This window comes from Phascolarctos cinereus, unplaced genomic scaffold, assembly GCF_003287225.1.
Source record: "Phascolarctos cinereus isolate Bilbo 61053 unplaced genomic scaffold, phaCin_HiC Scaffold_4;HRSCAF=312, whole genome shotgun sequence".
In the NCBI taxonomy this organism is placed as follows: Eukaryota; Metazoa; Chordata; class Mammalia; order Diprotodontia; family Phascolarctidae; genus Phascolarctos; species Phascolarctos cinereus.
The window spans coordinates 295,270,581-295,285,015 of record NW_027555847.1 but is presented as its reverse complement, the minus strand read 5'-3'; the positions used below and the strand labels follow the sequence as shown (position 1 = coordinate 295,285,015).

Below are 14,435 nucleotides of genomic sequence, written 5' to 3'. Positions count from 1 at the left end.
CTATGTCCCATTTCCTCATTCATTATTATATGTAAGTACATAAGAATGAACAGGCTTAGAGCCGAAAGAGACCTTCAGGATCATTTAGTTCAACTGCCCCTTCATTTTACAGATGAGGAAACTGAGACCTGGGAATATGATATGATTCACCTAAGATCACTGCAGTAGACAGTGGCATTGCTGGGGTTTGAACCAGGTTCTTTAATTCCCAAAACCAGTGTTTTTGTCATCATACTACGGATGTGTGTGTGTGTGTGCGTGCACGTATGCCTTAACCAGAATTAAACCTGGTGGTAGACATGTGTATACATGTATTAAATGTTATATATTCAATATAATGTAATTTTATGCAATTAAAAATGTTTATTGAGCACCTACTATCTGCAAAGAACACATTGTACTAGGCATTCTAGAGAACATAAAGATGCGTAAGAAGATCTACATTTACAGAGTTGTTATGAGGAAAGTCCTGTGTAAACCTTAAATTGCTATATCAACGTGAATTATTACTATTATCATTATTATTATGATTCTATCTGTGCACTCAAGGAGTTTGAGCTTGAAATCTAGAAGATGAGAACAGGATACAGGTCCCCAAAAGCAAATTCCCAAATACAAGATGGGGGTGGGGGTGGGGAGGGTATCTGTGAGAGCACAGCCGGATCTCCACTCCTCTGACCAGCCTGGAAGAAGGGAAGAGTTGGGGCATCTTCTCTGCTTGAAATCCATCAGGCAAGAGAGAAAAAACAGACCTTGCTACTTCATTCTGGCTGCTTAGAAGAGAAGAGACTCTTAATTTAACCCAGCAGCTTTTCTGGTGATCCAGTTAGCAAGGAAGAGAAACACAGGTGAAGTCAAGAGCAAAACTTCCAGATGCCTTACCAACTACTTCAGGTCAAACAAAACTACACATTTCCAAGTCACGTATCTCCTCTAAATCTCAGCCTCGCCTAAAGTGATTACCGACATTGGAAGTTTTGCCCAAGGAAGTAGTATAGCCTGACCTCATTATATGAATGGAACATCATTTCCTCTATTCTAGTTCCCATGAGTATTCAGAGGCCACATTTCTTTTTCAGGAGAATCCTGGAAATGGAACAAAAATGGAAAGTTTCTTCTTTAATCCCACGATCTTTTCAGGAACAGTCCTATTGCTGGAGCTTGGTAGAGGGAGGGCAGGCTATTCTGTTTCTCTCACCACCGTTTAGAATAGGGGGTAGGGGGAAAGATGAGGAATTAGGTTTGTTTTGTTGGACCTCAGAGGATAGAGCTGTGAGCACTAAGTGGAGGTTTCAGAGAGGTAGATTTAAGTTTGACATATGAAAATATTTCCTAACTGTCCAAAAATTAAATGGATTGTTTCTGGAAGTAGTGGCTTCTCAGCACTAGAGCTCTTCAAGTGAAAGCTGGATGATCTCTCTGTTGGGGATGTTTTAGAAGGGACTTTTGTCCAGATACAGATGGGACTGAATGGCCTTGAAGGTCCCTCACAACTCTGCAATTCCACATATGCAAAAACAAATAATATGCAAAGCATCATGAGAAACCACATGAGTGGCACCAAGCATTATGAGAGTTCAGAGGATTCAGGGATCACTTCTGAGTCAGGGTATTGGGGAAAGCTACAGGCAGAATTTAAACAGAAAACATTCCTGTTTGATTCCCAACATTTCTTCTGATGAATTTAAAATGTATAAAGAATATTGCACCCAGCTTATGACAGAGACCATGATTTAATATACACAATAAGAAATAAATTGTTGGATATGTCCAAAGTGAAGATTTATTTTGCTCAGCTATGATTATATGATACCAGTTTCTGACTTTCTTTTGAATGAGTGCAAGGAGATGAGAGGGAGCAAAAAAAATTTAATGTTTGATAATTTTTAAATAAATTAAAATTAAATGAACACCAAAAAAAATCCAAACAATTGGCGTAAAAGATAGCCAGGAAATTGTGATCAGAAAGAGCAGTGGGCAGGTCATTAGCAAAATTAAATTATAAGCAAAGGTGAACAGCCTGAGAGCTATCAGGTTAGCCTCCAGCGTATTGAGAATATCTTCTATGGAGGATTAATAGGAGAATATAAAAAACATCACATTGAAAAAGAAGGCATGGATGAGTTGTGACCTGCACCCATAAGGGGACTATCCATATTCATGAGGGTACAGATCCATTGAAATATAAATTTTTTTTGGCAAGGCAATCAGGGTTAAGTGACTTGCCCAGGGTCACACAGCTAGTGAGTAACATGTGTCTGAGTCTCGATTTGAATTCAAGTCCACCTGACTCCAGGGCCGGTGCTTTACCCCATTGAAATATTTTTAAACTATAGTTTAAACTATTGAACTATTAACTAAACTATAGTATTTAAACTATTGTAATAATTCACATTTGTGGTAGCATTTTAACTTGACATTAGCTACCACTACCTCCCACTTTCACTTGTTTTGAAGACCCCAGGAAATTAACTACAAGACATGGAATCTATCACAAGCATATCCCAAAGAGGGTATAAAGCTTTTCATTCTTTCCAGGAAAACTCCAGGAAATGTGATTTGAGCAGGATGTGGATAAATTCCTTATCTTCATGACCTTCATAGTAACTTCCTGCATGATAGTGTAAAGAGGGAGAAGGGAAAGTCTCTTATGAGAAGATATTTCAGTAATAAAATTTTCTCTTCTAGCTTTCTTAGCTACAAAGTAATATGGATCTATTATACCCACACATGAAAATAACAAGGGGCCCATAAAAATCATAGTAGACAGGCAGTAAGAAGAATAACAGATTAAGAATCAAGAGACCAGAGTTCTAGTCCTAATGCTATTATTCAAGTGCCTTAGTCTTCGCTTCTCTAAATAAGGGAATGGACTATACTTATTAGATAACACTCATTAGAGACACTGCTAGCTCTAAAATTCCATTTCTTCCATTATTTTAAAAGGACCAGTATCTCAGGCCTTATATATGGACCCTTTGAAAAAATTGACTATCTGGCCAAAAGCTGGAACTTAAAAAAAAAAGTTTCCCAGAACTTATTTAAAATCAATCTATGGGGAAAATAAAATTTAAAAAAAGATCAATCTATGGAAAGAGTCTTTTGTTTGGCTTCCAAGATACTCCCGTGTTGTTTAAAATACAAACATGCTAGTGTTGTGTTAAGATAAAGCAAGAAAGTGAAAATAACCACAAACAAAAAAATGTAACTGAGTCTTTCCCATATTTCAGCTGAACAAAATATAAAAAATAAATGACATAAATAATATCGAGTGAATTGTATTTTCTTTTTTAACAATTCACCATGTTGTTCTAACATTATTATTAAGTCAATTTTGGAAGGTATCTGATGATTGAAGTTGTAATCTCAGTCTGCCCCCCTTTAGAAAAACACTTTCAAAAACGAAATAGAACAATCTGACATGTGCATATATACCTCTTCATTGTCAGGTCTTTCTCTCACATAAAACAGAATATAACTAGCATTAAATACCTTGTTCTTAAGACAAAAGTATTATTTTTCTAAAGCTCTATATGAAAGCTAGGAAGAAGAAGAAGAAGAAGAAGAAGAAGAAGAAGAAGAAGAAGAAGAAGAAGAAGAAGAAGAAGAAGAAGAAGAAGAAGAAGAAGAAGAAGAAGAAGGAAGATGATGAAAACAAATTTGGTTCAATGCCTCTAAAATCATTCAAGTTTTCCAAGTACAAAAGTATGGGTCATTCTGCAAACTATATTTACTGTATACTTACATGGCAGCTCTTTAATTGTTATAATTATGATGCAGATATATAATTGAAACAGATGTTCCTCTTCGCTTTCAGAAAAACACAAGAAAAGTGTAAACTTGCTGATATTGCATGGAACAGCTCCATAGAACAACAGGGGAAGAAAAGACGTTAGCACATGACAATATTAGTTTTTACTACACCACTAATTACATAAAAAGTATAACTTGAGAACACTAAATCAATATAATTTTCAACACTACAGAAGGGAAACAAATAGATTTGTATACTGGCCTATTTCACATCTGTAGCTGGGAAAACACTTCTGAAAGAATTAGTATTTGTTTTTTGGGTTGTTGTTTTTTTTAAGCCATTGTTGCTTTCAGAATACAAGGAGAAGCAGAGGACTCTCTACTATGTGCCCATAGAATATGTATTAGAATGATCCCCAGGACGGTGTTTTGCACCAAGCAGGTGTTTAACAAATGTTGATTGATTGATTGAGAACTTTCTTCTCTCACATGTCTAGTTCTTGTCCAGAGTTCCTAAAAATCCTTTGGAATAAAAAAAAAATCATATTAATACTTAGAGACAAATTAATCAGAATAGTTATCTTCACATCATTTAAAGCCTCAAATATGACACGAAAATTGGATTCTTAGTCAATAAAACAGATAAATACAGAAGTTAAAAGGCTGGCAGATGTATCCCCTTTTTTCTGCACTAACCAAGGCCTGAATATTTTGGGACATGATATTACGGGAGTTTTATTTTCCTTAATGATCAGTGTTTGTGTATAAATATGTCCTGAAGTTATATTAAGATGATGGGGTTTTTAAGTTAACAATTCAAAATTGTCTCTTTTTTGAGTTTAAAAATAAATATTTATAAAAAATAAATTACGCAATTCATGGGTTTCCAATGCACCAATAAAAAGTTTGTCATAGCTTTCCTAGGTCTCTCAGATGTCATGGTTCTATTTTTATAAGAACAGGCTGATTTGTCTTAGGCTATTACTGTCTATTACTGCTGGAAGTCTTGGGGAAAGGTGGGAAGCAGCAAATTCTGGCAATCTGCCTAAAGAGAAATCAATGAAACAAATTAATCCTTCACAGGCTGCAGTGGCACAGTAATCCATCACTCAGAGCTGCTTTTATATACCAAATCAGAAAGCAGAGGAAAGAGCCCTGAGGGACATCACAGACAACAACTTACACCAACACTGGGAAAATACAGGGGAATCAGTTTATTTAAAGAGGATAGATTTCAGTTGATTGCCTATTTCATCAAATAAAGAGTTTTCTTGCATAATGTTGTGAACCCAAGGCTACATCTTCAGAATTCTGTACTGCTTTTGTGGCTGACATCAAGAGGGTGTGAATTTTTTTAATTATTAACATCATTAGCAACTAAGAGCAAATATCTACAAATGTGATGTTATTTTTTTTCTATTCAATTTCCAAATGTTTAATACACTCAAAGCTTTCAGTAAAAACTAACTACAAATTTGCCCTCCAGACTACAACTTAACTGACTAGCTTCTGATAAGTCACCTTTGAGATGTCCTTTCATGTTCAGAATGGAATAATTCAAAGTGTATGACTTTCCAAGTACTGTGCTAAGTTTAAAGACTTGAAAAATGCCATTCTACTGCACAGTGTAACTTCCTTTGAGCAAATCAAGCTCAATAAACAAATAACTTTTTTAAAATTACAAAATTTCTTTATCCCTTAATTCACTTAATAATGCTGGTAGATACCCTTTAATCTGTTTTGTTGCTGAGAGAACATACTGCCAAATTTTTACAACTATCAATGCATCTTCATCAAGGTATATAAGTACAGCATATTCATAAGTGTAAACATAGATCATAGCAATGTTTGCATATGTGCCTATTCAACCACATGCATACAGTTCCACCCCTGAGGACTATCTTTACGCAGAACAATGTGCTCTAAATGACAGTATATTCCCATGATGAAAAACAGTGATTGACAAGAAATATATGATCCATATTGCATCACTGTTGTCAAACATATACCTCATTTGTGGAGTTCAGTGTAAATAGTAATCAGAGGGAAAGAATTTTCAAAACTTCAGACAAACCTTGCTGTCCAGGTTCTGGCCCAAAGAAGAAAGATAAATCTAAATGGTGCTAACTCAACAATCCCTAAATAGCATGTTTGACCATATGATTGCAATTCCTCACCATGCTGATGCATTTTTAATTCAATGCATGGACCTGGAATTTATTGATTTAATAAGGTTAAGGGAATGTCACAGTAGTTGATACTGATGAACCGTCAGAAATTTAATTTAGTGAAATTCTTAGGTAAGAATATGCATTTGTAGGGGAGAAAGACAACTAATATAAGTTGGAGAAGACAGGTCCCAACACACAAGTTCCCCTTTCAGCTGAAAAGATGCCTGAAGGAGATCCTGAGCAGGAGAAGTTTTCCTGATCTACTGAAAGTACACCCATTGCAGCCCATTGCAAGGCTTCTTAGCCAGCCTACTTGGCCCTTCTGATTTTCTGAAACTAAAGGTGGTGCCAAAGGGGCAGTATAGTATGTATACTGCCCTTCAGAAACTTTTTAGGCTTCAGACTGATGGTTAATGGCCTTACTATCATCATGGTCTGAGGAATCAAGATAGTTTCTGCCATATCAGAATGAGTATATACAATCCAGACTAAGTCCCTACCCACCCCGACCCCCCCCACACACGCACCCTACACTGACACACCTTTCTTTGCCTCAGGAAGTCTCCCCAGTCCCAGACATGCTCCTTTACCTTGACGTCTAACATGGTTTCAAGCAGGAAGACAGCAAATTATCCCTGGGCCCTGGCCCTTCCCACAGAACCATCAGGGCAGGGGAAGGAGAGGCAGGAAATGTGTCTTCCTGGAAAGGATTCTGCCCAAACATAACAACCAACGTGGAACCGGGAGTAGGGTGGGAGGAGGTGTAAGAGAAAGTATCAAAATGAGTAACGACTCGAATGAGGTCTTTGGTCAGGAAAGGGAAGTAAAATCTCTACATATTTCTGCAGCATCTATCTTAAGGTACCACTACCGAGAGGCGAACTTTTTTTGTCAGAACCAGAATGGCTAACCTGTTTGTAGGCTCGTCTCCTGCCTGGCACACCTGGGAAGCATGTTTTCCTCCTTTTTCCCGGGACTTTGAAGAAGCGGATAATCTGAGAAGCCAGCGCTGCTGTTGCCCGGGTCAGTAAAACTATGCTAATTGGTGAACCTAATTGCTTCAAGCAGTCTTGTCTCTAAACAGGGAGAGCCCAGTTGATGGAGTCAGTCTGTTCCTAATAAAATGAAGAAGCACTGAATTAAATTCCCAAGGAAGGCCCTATAAAAGTTTCCACCCTGTAACCAAATGACTTCACCTATGCTATTATCCCTCGAATGACATCTTTGAAAGAAAGCAGACCCCATTCGGCCTTCATATTCATAAATTGGCTCTGCTCAGACCAGTCAATCTGGATTGATTTAAAAAGGCTTTTTCATCCTTCCAATCAAATGAAGTCATTGTTAATTAGATGCTTTCTGTTAACAATGTCACTCTTCCCGGAATTACCTGCTCACACTTCGCAAGCCGGCTAGAGCAACATCTGGAGCAGCAGTTTCTTTCAATCAGTCCTCAGCACAGCTTGGCTGCACAGTGGTGGTATTTCCTCTTCTCAATTCCTGTTTGAAGGAAGATACTATTCAGTGTCCTGGTGACGATCTCAATGCCAGTGCTATAATTTGGAGAGATGAACTCCTTAGACTATACTCTCTCAAGACTTGTTTCTGCAAAACACACAGTTTCTCAGCTTTGGAGCTGCCTTGAAGAGAAATGTTTCTGAATTTGAGCGCGAACAAAGTTGCTTTCCGAGAGTTTGCACCCACTCAAAACCAAAAGTTCACCCTAGAAAACTGGGCTTAGGGGTCCCCCTCCACGCTCTGGGACCTTCTCCCTGACTCTCCCAGGTGAACATCTGTTGAAGCTGCAACTAACTATGTGTGTAGCACAGACTGCTTAAGCGTCTACTGGCCTTTGAAAGGAAACGCTTTTTCGAAGCACTAGAAAGTTTTCAGCTATTGAGAATAGGGGAAGAAGGAAGGTGAAGTTGCAGACACCGTTTTGGTTTGTTTTTGTTTTTTGGTTGGTTTTTTGGTTGGTTTTTTGTTTTTGTTTTTGTTTTGCGTTCTCGATCTTTCACCACCACGTTCTTTGTAGCCTGGGGCAAAGTGCAGATGAAATCCCAAGCTGCATCCCTGACTGCGCCTGGCAAACTGCGCACAGGAGAGGAATAGAAGAGGTCTAGCAGGACTGACGCTCTTCCTGAGCCACGGATGAACTGCCCAGAGGTAGAGAGCAGTCTATCTGGTTTGCTGCGTTGGGCTCTGGGAGCTCCTACAGGTTAGGACTGATAAGGCCTAGGCCTTCGAGCAATGAGACTTGGAGAAGAGTTGAGAAGGGAGTTTTGCCCCTCCCCCAGGCCGGGTTGGCCCCACTTCCCCGTCTTGCTGGCCACATGTTCCACCTCCGCGTTCCTCTCTGCCTTAACCAACCCCATTGATTCTCTGTTCTTTTTACTACAAAAACTCATCCCAATCTTACCCTTCACAGAAAATATGACCCAAATTTCCACACAATCTTTCTGCCTCTACTGCCCACTATGCAGCTGCAGTTCTAAGAAGTTCACCCTTTTGGTCAAGTTAATGTGTCTCTTGCTGGACCTAACCACTCTCATCTTACTTTCCCTTCTTTCACTCTACAACACCTCTGTAGAAAGAAAACCAATGCTTTCTCAGAAAACAGAGCCCTGGCACTTGCTTCCCTTCCTCCTAGAGTCATATCATCCTCTAAGCAAAGGGGTTTCATGTACCCCATGGTTCCTCCCAAGATGCAGTCTCTAGCAAGAGTGGTAGGATAAGAGTAGTAGCAAAGGGACTTCTACAGAATAGGATTTCATTTAGATTTCCATAAATTGGTGATTCATTTGGAAGGGAACTTAGGTTCATATGGAGGTAGAAGACACTGTTATGTGACTTGAGGGAAAGGGGGCAGATACACGGTAGAGATCAGACCTGTGATTTCATTGATTAAGGAACTCTCAGGTAAGCAAGCTCCTCTTCCAGTGCTGTTGGGCACCTTCTCTACTACTTGTAGTCTAAGACTACTTATAGTCTTAGAAAGTTACCTAGAGCTCTGCGAGATTAAGTGACATGCATGTGCAAAGTCACAGCAATATGTCAGAGGCTGAAATTGAATTCAGGTCTTCCTGGCTTGAAGGAGGTTTTTCTATCCACTGGGCCAAGATGCCTCTTGGGGCAAACATCAAAGTAAAAGATGGCATTTGGGGCCTCCTGCCTACTAGTCAATCCCATGGCTTGATTGCCCCGGGAAAGTGCGCACATAGGTATATAAAGGAAAACAAATACTGGGTTCTGAGGCTGTAGACCATCAAAGACTTAAGACTTTCTTGCCTCTGGCTTTGTTTTCAGATTGATTGGATGAAGGGGCTTCTTGAATAGCTCTAATGAAGGGACCTTGGCCAGGAAATCTTTAGTGGGGGAAAAGGTCGAAGGGGTGTAAAAGAAGAGAGTCTACTCTAAGTGTCTGTGATCTGACCTTTGTAAATAGGAATGATCTAACAATGACATGTATCAGGTATCTTGTAGGCTAGGGGATCTGCCTATTCATCTAAAGCCTTCCCTCCCCTAATTCAGACTGCAGAGTAGGTAGAACACACAGGAGCTAACCAACATTTAAATCCTGATTTCTTAATGATACAGCATTGAAGGACAAATAGATGTTGATGTGGCAGTAAGAACAATAGGCTAAAAGATGGATAGGTAAATGGGTAGATAAATCTGAGGAATTCAGAATTTTAATCTCAAAATCCTTGACTCCCAGAACTTCTGGAACTATTGATACTCTGATGCTCCTCAGCTCTTCAGAAGGTCAAATTAACTAAGTTTCGTGTAGTTGTATCTCTCTTGTTGGGAGCTTTGGGAGGGAAGAAGACAATAGCAGCTGAAACACCTGCGATCTATCATTGCAATAAAATATGTACAGTAATGTGGAGTCATTTCTCTTTCTGCTTCCAGAGGGAGCTCAAACCTGAAAAATCAAGGTTAGCATTCTCCAAACGTAAACATTTTCAACAGGAGACACAGCAAAACATGAAAGGAAAGCTTTCAGCCCTAACCCCAGAGAGCACTGACAATTTCGCACCGAAAGGACGTCCTGGTTTCCGTAAGATTCTGTTGCCTTTTTATATAAGTGTTTATGTCAACCTAGAATAGGACATGCGGTTGGGAAGTGCCTCTGGGGAACAGGGTTTGGAGACTGGTGGAAGAGAAGAGAAAGAAAAGCTGGAAGAATGGAGAGAGAGAGAGAGAGAGAGAGAGAGAGAGAGAGAGAGAGAGCATTTTAAACACCTACTATGCGCCAATCACTGTGCTTAAGTGTTTTAATCTCATTTGAGAGACCTCATTATCGATGGGTAAATCATAGTTTGAGTTGAATTGGGAGGATGGTTTTTAAAACGTGAATCTTTATGACTGTTTTGTAGTTATAAAGTTCATGTAGCTCTAAGAAATCTTTGTGTAGCTATGTCCACGTACTTAAGCGGTTTGTCGCAGTTCTTGTATGTTTCAAGGGAGGTCTCATGCCACACCCACCCGTGTGTGGGGGCCTCTAACCAATTCACATACCTGTCTCTGGTTGTCTGTACAGTACTCTACTTTTTGTTGTGATAGATCTAAAGCAATACAATGTTTCAAGTCACTGATATCTGAATATGCAGTAGGATTCCATGCAAAGTTGGTGCTTCTTCCTCCGCTCCCAAACCCGACCCAAGAGGCGAGAAGAGGTTCTGTGCTGAAAGGACAGAATATGTTTGGAATCTAGGGTTTGGGATTTGAGAAAGGAATGGATTGTGGTTAAATTCTAGCCCCTTTGAAAGTGTAGCTATTACCCCAAGGTCAGCCCTGTCCCTCGAAACTCCAGCTCCCCACCCCACCCCGAAATCCACTAAAGACACACAGCCATTCTGATCACCTGTTCTGCCTGAGTTCCCTCACCTTGGTCCCGCCCCCACACTCCCCGAGGGTTGTCCCCAAAGCCCAGCGCGCCTAACTTCCCCTTTCTGTTAGGAGGAAGCTCTGCCAGGCAGACGCTCGATACTCTATGCCCGAGCCAACCACAGCCAGGACTCCCAGCAGAAAGACACAGCCAAGTACTAGATGATCAGGTACCAGTCGCAAACGCTCTGCCTTCGGAATACTTAGATCTCTTTCTCCCCCAATCCAACCCGACCCCTTCCCAAGAAATAACAATGCCACTGTTTGGGTTTGTTGTTGTTGTTTTTAAGTACATTAAGGGATCATTGTGGTCTCCCTAGTCAAGTCATTATGCCCTTATACCCAGCAGTTAACCATACCTCACGGGGCTGCTATTAAGAGCTAAATTGAGCTTAAAAAGTGAGGTATCCCATTTCATACATAAGTTGTAATCTCCCGCAGATAATCGCGGAAGACCGGCAGAAAAATATTCAAGGTCAGGCCGAGCTCGCTGGTTCTCTCCGAGCTAACATCTGGGGACCTAGGGAACTGGTGCGCAGGGAGATCAGTTACCAAACTCTGGGCGAAGTGAGGCTGAATAAGCTGGCTGCTTTAGAGGCTGCTGGGTGGTGAGGGCTGGTGAGACAGGCATGGAACTGAGGTAGGGTCAGAGAGATCAAGGGCACCCAAAAAGGAAGTCTCCTAGGTAGTGCCACAGAGCCCAAGAGCGAGTTGTGCGTTTTTACGCAAGAAGTTGAGCTTGAGGCTACAGAGTTAGGTAAGCGAAAGGTAGTGCAGTTTTGTCCTTGCTCTTCCCTCGGGTTGCCGGAGCCTTAATTAGGGAATTTGACTGGGTGAAAATCCAGAGAGTTGGAATGTTAGCCCACTATATGCCTGCCACTTGTTTTTCTTACCAGATTAGTTGAGTCTCCGCAAGCAGGGCTGAGAACTGAGAAAACTCGACACAGGCAGGGAGTTGTAGGACGGGGCTCGGGGTGTTGGTTGGAAGCAAACTGAGAGGACTGCAGTTGCTCAAGAAGTAAATGGAAGAATGTGGAAAAGTGGCGCTCGGAGTTAAGAGGATTCACCCAGAAAAGATGTGAGCGGCCTTGTTGTAGCGATTCTTATCCCAGCCACGGTCCTGATCCAGCACCACCACCACCCCACCCCACTCCACCCCCGCCCCAGTAGCTGCACCTGGAGGGATCTAGGACTTCGGGTGTCAAGATCTTCCTAAGAGGGTCTGCAGAACTCTGCTCCTTGACCCTCAGAAAAGGACTTGAGCTAGGGCGGGCCTGCAGGAGGAGGAAGGCTCCTCAGTGTATCCCTGCATTTGGTGACTTAGGTTTCACTCTCAATGTTGGGTGCAACAAATTTAGTCAAGCCTAAAGAGATTAATTTTCCAGAGTAATCCAATTAAAAGATTTCTAAAGTAATCTTTTGCAAAGAAAAAGAAAAAAAGCGCAATGCCACTAAAGAGGGCTTGGTGACACTGATTTATCTCTGGAATGAAATGAGTGGGCAGGACTTGCTCCCCCTCCCCTTGACGGAATTTGACCAGTACATCATCTCACTGCCTCCAGTGGAAAATATATTTGCTTTTCGGAAAGACACCCATCCATCACGCCAACCTGTGCATCCTATAATGTGGAGGAGAGTTGGGTTGCTTACAAGCACCAAAGACTTTTTAAAGTGCTAATAGATTTATGGTCTCTTTTTCGACGCCCATCCAGAGTAATTAGCACATATGTTCTAAATAGATGATAGTTTTGTGAGCAATAAAGCAATTACCCATCGTTGGAGCTGACAGTTCCTCCAACTAAACTCCAACCAGCAGCTAATTGGAAAAGTCATTTCAGCTCCATTGTCTGCAATTAGTCCTGCTAAACTACTACACCCCAACTAGCTGGTTTGAGGTTAATTTATTCCCTCTTTTCATTTTCATTGGAAGAGCCTTGCCAAAATAGGACTTTCCTGTCGCCCTTCAGGACGTTGCCCTGGGACTGAGTGGAGACTTGAGCACATTGGGGGTGGGGACGGAGGAGGGGAAGGGGGGGGCACTTCCTGGGTTCGCTTGCGGCCCGATAATCTGTACCAGGCTGAAGAAGGGAGAACCTCTTTCCTAACAGTTTCTGTGTCCAGCAGCCTAAACTCTGAGTCGAAATAAAATCTCTTCCCTAGCTGGCAGCAAGTAATTTGGTTAAGTTTCAAGCTTCTAAAAGTCGTTTTTCTTCCTTGGCATTAAAACTAGTCACTGAGGACACGGACTCTGAAAGTGTCCCCTGCCTCCGCACTCCTCCACCTCACCTCCTGCTAGTCCCTAAGGAGAAATCTATGTCTTCTAGGCAGCACCAGACCAGCAAGAGGAGCAAAGCAAACCTAAGTTACACTTGACTCTCCTTTGGTCTGAACTCTCAGTGGGGGAGAAGAGGAAAGGATTTTATTGTTGACCCTTCAAATTGAGGGGGAACCTCAGAGCTCTTGGGACAGTGCCACACCCCACAGCTTCTCCCCTTCTAAACGTAGGAGGGTTGGTTTTTTTTAATTGTGTTTGTGTGTGTTCGTGTGTGTTTGAAACCACACAGGTCTAGGGCTTGTGCACAGTGAGTGGAAAAAATGTGTTAAACGGCTGTTTGATGCCCCACCGGAGCTTCCAAATATCCAGCGGCCGGGATTCTTCTACTTAATTTAATCTTTATTGGACGGGGCGGCTCCTTCGATCCTATTCACCCGGAGTGCGGGAAAAGTATCAGTTGGGGCTGGGAATGATGGGGGAGGGCACGGAGAAAGTGGATGGTAGAGAGGTTGAAGCTAGAGGTCTTGGGACCTACATACTCTAGCAGGTACTACTGAGAGAGAGAACTCGGGCAGAGCAGGTGATCTAAGTCTCCGAAGGATGGCGGAAAAAATCCCTCCGTCTCCCTACCCTGGTATTCCAGGGTCCAAGAGGTCTGGAGGAGGAAGAAGGAGGGAGATTTGTGGGTTGGGACGAGAACTTGTAGCCCTAGCAACAAAGCATTCCCTTAAAGGAATTTAAAGAGAAATGTCCCCAGGCTCTGAGATCAATGAGAATATTACAGGGAGAGGAAAAGAAGGGGCAAAGCCTTCGGGAAGGGAGGGGGGAGAGGAGGCGGTAAAGTTGAAGCCCCTTCAGCCCTAGATATCAGCATCCTTTTTCGGACAGTCGTCCGCTTAAAGTCCTGTGGATTCCCGCCCCCACCCACCACCCCGAAGTAAATATAACAATAACTAAAGAAAACAATTCGGGTGAGATTTTAGTCAGCACATGAGACTTGCTGAAGTAATTCTGATTTCAATAAATTGCTGCTAATTGCTCAACTTCAAGGAGACGGCGTTATGTATTTATAGCGAGAAAAGCTAAATCCGCCTAGTGCCAGATTCCCGTCTGTTCTCCACTTATTTAATGTTTTAACCAAATTAATAACTAAGGGTGCACACAAAGAGGAGAGCGTATGGAAAAATTACATGCAGTTCTTTGCATGCTTTGTACATCATCTCCCACCTGTCTCTTACTGTCCCTGCAAATTTAGGAGAAACAATTCAATCCAAGTGTCCTTTGCAGTTTGTAATGGAAACGGTCGCAATTTTAAATAAGAGATCTTCACTAAAGTCCCTCCACCAAGC

General features: G+C 41.6%; 1 long non-coding RNA gene across 2 annotated transcripts in view; it reads right to left on the bottom strand.

The window, feature by feature from the left end:
- LOC110223112 (uncharacterized) overlaps positions 1-7,418 on the bottom strand; it is a 48,028-nt gene extending 40,610 nt beyond the window's left edge. The window contains exons 1-3 of one of the 2 annotated variants that reach the window (XR_002328596.2): positions 7,312-7,418; positions 6,836-7,039; positions 3,746-4,275 (exon numbers count right to left, since the gene is read on the bottom strand). This is a non-coding gene — a long non-coding RNA (uncharacterized LOC110223112). Of the gene's footprint in view, positions 1-3,745; positions 4,276-6,514; positions 6,604-6,835; positions 7,040-7,311 lie in introns of those variants that run through there. The other variant, XR_013486103.1, reaches the window with a different exon arrangement.
- Positions 7,419-14,435: the final 7,017 nt, after the last annotated feature.